Below are 5250 nucleotides of genomic sequence, written 5' to 3' on the forward strand. Positions count from 1 at the left end.
GGGGGATAATTGTTAATTGCATTAATAATCTGCCCTAGTTGGTTTTTGATATTCCTTATTGCGACCTCTTGATTTTCTAGCTCACTCTTTTGACTTTCCAACTGACCCAGCATTTGATTCACATCCTCTTATAACAGTGACTCCTTCTCCTCATTATGTGGGTTGGAGTTAAATACATGAGGAAAAGAAAGTTCATTATTATAATATATAAGATTATTCCAACTACTTGTCTGATTAAATTGATTATCTTCCCAAAATTGGTCTTCTCCGCCAAAATTACTATTTCTGTTAAAATTCAAAAGATTTTTCCAACCTGGATTGTAATAATCGAAATAAGAATTATGTATTTCATGACCAGGTTCAATCCATTGTTCAAATGAATTTTCCTCAATAATTGGGGTTCCTTGAGGATAATTTTCTATGTAATGATCCAACTTCTTCTCAATATATGCAACCTGAGAAATTAAAATTGTAAGCATATCTTCTTCAAAATTTGTCACTTTCACTTTCTTGGGGTTTACGGGTTTACTCTTTCAAAGCTACTAGCATTATAATCCAAATCTGAATATTCATTATATCGTTGATCCCCGACAACGACCCCAAAACCTTGATGTGTCATTTCTACATTAAATTCATGGAGTCTTTTCAAGTCTGTCCAAAAACTTCTCTCCAAATCTAACTTGTAAAATTCAAGGTCTGCAGCTCCTGAATTACACATACAAATCTAAAGACTTAACTAATAGGACAGATCTAAAAAATATTTTTGGTATTTTGGATTTTCTTTAAAATAAACACATAATAATTAAACACATTATATAATAATACTATAAATTAAAAATCTATGTCTTATAGGTTTAATTAAAATTCTCTTAAAGTTCTTACCGTAGCTTCCTCGGCAACAATGTCAAGAACTTGACCCGTCCTGACATTACACAGTAATTTAGCTTCCAAAATATGGCCAAAAACATGACCCAACTTGATGCGCCATTTCTACATTAAATTCATTGACTCTTTTCAAATCTCTCCCAAAACTTCTCTCTAAATCTGACTTGTAAAATTCAAGGTATGCAGCTCCTGAACTACGCATGCAAATCCAAAGACTTAACTAATATGACAGATATCAAAAATATTTTTGGTATTTTGGATTTTCTTTAAAATAAACACATAATAATTAAACACATTATATAATAATAATATAAATTCAAAATCTAAGTCTTATAGATTTAACTAAAATTCTCTTAAAGTTCTTACCGTAGCTTCCCCGGCAACAATGTCAAGAACTTGACCCGTCCTGACATTACACAATAATTTAGCTTCCAAAATATAGCCAAAAACTTGACCCAATTTATATTTAGTGGTTAAAATCAAAATTTTATAAAATATATAAAATAGTTCACACACTAGTGGTTCTACGCAAGTGCACGTTTCACTTCAAGTAATATAGGGTTTTCTTTAAAAATGCCAGTATCGACCCCACAGAGAAGCACAGTAAGAAATCCCTTAGGCTAATTTTAGACTACTACTATCAAGTCTTAGTTTGGAAGATGGAAATTCTTATGATAATAACAAATAGGGTTTTCTTTAAAAACCCCAATATCGATCCCACAGAGAAGCACAGTAAGAAATCCCTTAGGCTAATTTTAGACTACTACAATCAAGTCTTAGTTTGGAAGATGGAAATTCTTATGATAATAACATAAATCACAATATTCAAACTATAAAAATTAAAGTAAGAAAGACTAGCTCAAATGGATTTAATGAATGCTAACAAAAATGTAATTAAAAAAACTAAGTTTACTAAACTAATTTCAAACCTTAAAGTTAAATTTACTAAGACTAAACAAAGTTTTGTGATGGAGAGTTTAAATTTAAGAAAGCATCATTCTCTTTTACAATGAGTACATGGTTAGTGAAGTAATTAAAATCATTTAAAATTATATATAAAATTGTGTTGTGTCAAATAGGAGCAATCCTATTCTTTACCTTCAGTCAAGTGCATAAAGAATATTGATTAATCCAGAGTTTGGTCCCTAATTCCTTAGTTAGGTGGGAGGATACTAGCTCTCACTCCAAAGCTCTCACTTCTCACACCTGAGGGCTAATAATCTCACATTAGTTTCCAATCAATTGGACCAAATTGTGGATTTTAATCTGTCACCTTAAAATCTTCAATTCTGCATTCAACAAAGTATATTTTCATATTTATCTGCACTCAACCCCATGGATAACATTCGCACTCATAGAATTAAATGTGAATCTCACCATGTTGTAGAAATCATACCCCTTTCGAGTCATATATTCTTCAACACATTTTAACCTTTCAATTGACCAAATCAAAAAGTAAATGAAGATTAGAGTTTGAATCATCACAAATTATTGACATTTAAAACCGTATAAAACAAAATCAATATTTCACAAAATCAAATCTCATTATAGGGAGAAGGATAAAGAATACTACTCAGAGTTTATGAGAAGGATACGACGATACATAGATTTTATATATAAAAATAAGTTTACAAAACAAAGAAAGAAAAGAACACAACTTATCTCACACTGCATCCCAAGCAAATTCCTAGAAGTTCCCTTTAAGCACTTTCTCTCTTTAAAATCACACTTAATTCTCTCCTAAAAATGTAATGAAGAGGAAATCTCTCGCCTTCCCTCTCCTCTTACAACCCTAGAAGAAAATCCTCTTTTCTTCAAAGCCTTCCTCTCACTCTCACTCTCACGACACACTCATGCCCTATAGTCCTCTCCATTTTAATTAGGGGATGCTTCCTTTCAAAAAGAATTTTAAATTGCCTCCCAAATTCTCTCCAAAAGTCACACCTTTTGAATCCCAAAAGACATGTCCATTCATTTAAGAGACATATCCCTTCATTAAAGAGCCTTCCAAGGTGTTTATATGCATTGAATCACTCTATGGAGTGTTTGAATGATTTGAAGCCTCCAAAATCCGCTTAAAATTCATCTTGAACTGCCTTAATCCGACTTATATCATCTCTGGCACCTTAGGAACCAATTCTGGTGCCTCAGGAGCTAATTCTCTGAATGTTGGTGCCTCAAGTGCCGCCCTGCAGCAGCTTCACTGTTTTGCTCCATTTAGCTCCGTTTCAGCCCCGTTTCACTCCGTTTCAGTTGTGTTTCGCTCCTAACAGATACATCTATAAAATAAACATGAAAAATAACTTTATTTAAATTGTAATTTTATTCAAAAACATATGAGAAATTTAAAGTAGATTAAGCATAGAATGACATATCGAAATATGCCAAGTCAGAATTTTCTTTCTTGATTGTTTTTACTCCAAATTGCACCATTTTTGCTTCATTTTCTCCAAAAGTCAATTTATTGTACCTAAAACAAAAGATATGCAAAAAAAAATTTCCTTTAAAGTAATATCAATAAAAATCATTAAAATTGAGCATAAAAAATATATGCAAAAGTAGGAAATTTTTAGTCATGTCAGATATGGAAGAAGATAAATAAATTTCAATTATTTTAGGTACACCTTTCATATAGACGAGCTATTATATATGTACAAAAGGTGAATTAATTATGAGGGTAAATGATCAGGAGGTTGCATTCAATGTCATAAAATCTATGAAGTATCCTTCTAAAGGGAATGAAAATGTGTGTTTTTGGAAAGACTTAATTGATTTATTGTGTAGTAGCCATTTTCAAGGAAGATATGAAGATAAATCAGCTAGAGCCTGATTTGGATGATGAGGAAGTTACAGACTTTTATGATGAATCAGTCTTATTGATTACTGATAATTCAAAATTGATTCAGGAGAGATTTGAAGTTATAGATCCAACAAAAACTAGTAAAACTCTTATTCCTTCTATTGTGGAATCCCCTAAACTCGAGATGAAGGTGCTTTCCACATACTTAAAGTATGCTTACTTGATGAAGTCATCAAAATCTCCTGTTATCATATCCTCAGATTTGACTCATTCAAAAGAAATGAATTAATGAATACTCTGAAGAATTATAAGAAAGCATTCGGATGGACCTTGACATATATAAAAGGATTAGTACCTCTATTTATATGCATCGTATCCTGATGGAAGATAATCATAAACCCCAAGCAGATCCTCAAATGAGATTAAATCCAAATATCAAAAAAAGTAGTTAAAAAAATATTGAAATGGTTAGATGCTAGTATTATTTATCCTATATCTGTTTGGGTTAGCTCTTTTCACTGTCTTCCTAAGAAATGTGGATTTACGGTGACTATTAATGAATAGAATGAATTAGTTCTAACTAGACATGTCACTTCACATATATGTATATATTATAGAAAATTAAATTTTGTTATGAGGAAAGACCACATTCCTTAAGCCTTTTTGAATCAGATGTTGAATAGGGTAGCTAGCCATCCATATTCTTGCCTCTTAGATGGATATTGAGAGTATCATTATATACCTATATCTCCTAAATATTAAGATAATACAACATTCACATGTCCTTATGGGACTTTATTTTTTGAAGAATGTCTTTTGTGTTATGTAACGCACCTGCTACATTTCAGTGGTGTATGATGCCTATTTTTTGTAATCTGATTGAGAAAGGAATTAAAGTGTTTATAGATGACTTCAATGTTTGACCCTTCATTTGATTCTTTTTTAGAACATTTGGTGAAGGTATTGAAATTCTGTGAAGAAAATAATTTGGTTCTCAATTAAGAGAAGTGTCAATTTATGGTTTTGGGAGGTATTGTGTTAAGAAAAAAAATATTTGAAAAAGGCATGGAAGTAGACCCAACAAAAGTGTAAGTTATTGAAAAACTACCTCCACCTACTACTGTGAGGGGATTTAAAAGTTCTTTGGGACTTGCTAGATTTTGTAGGCAATATATAAATGATTTTTCCAAAATTTCCAAACTTCTATGTCATCCCTTAGAAAAGTATGTCCTACCTTATTTTGATCATGAATGCCTAAATGCCTTCAATATTTTGAAAGAGAAATTAGTTATTGCTCCTATTTATAGTTTCACTTGATTGGGGGAAAACATTTGAGCTAAAGTGTGATGCCAGTGACTATGCTATTGGGGCAATTTTAGGACAAAGTCATGATAAAGTATTTAAAGCTATATACAATGATAGTAAAACTCTTAGTGATACATTGAAATTCAAATAAATTACACTACTACAGAGAATGAGCTATTACATTGAAATTCAAATAAATTACACTACTACAGAGAATGAGCTATTAGCTATAATACATGCTTTTGATAAATTTAGATCTG

Source organism: Phalaenopsis equestris, unplaced genomic scaffold, assembly GCF_001263595.1.
Source record: "Phalaenopsis equestris unplaced genomic scaffold, ASM126359v1 Scaffold000401, whole genome shotgun sequence".
Taxonomy (NCBI): Eukaryota; Viridiplantae; Streptophyta; class Magnoliopsida; order Asparagales; family Orchidaceae; genus Phalaenopsis; species Phalaenopsis equestris.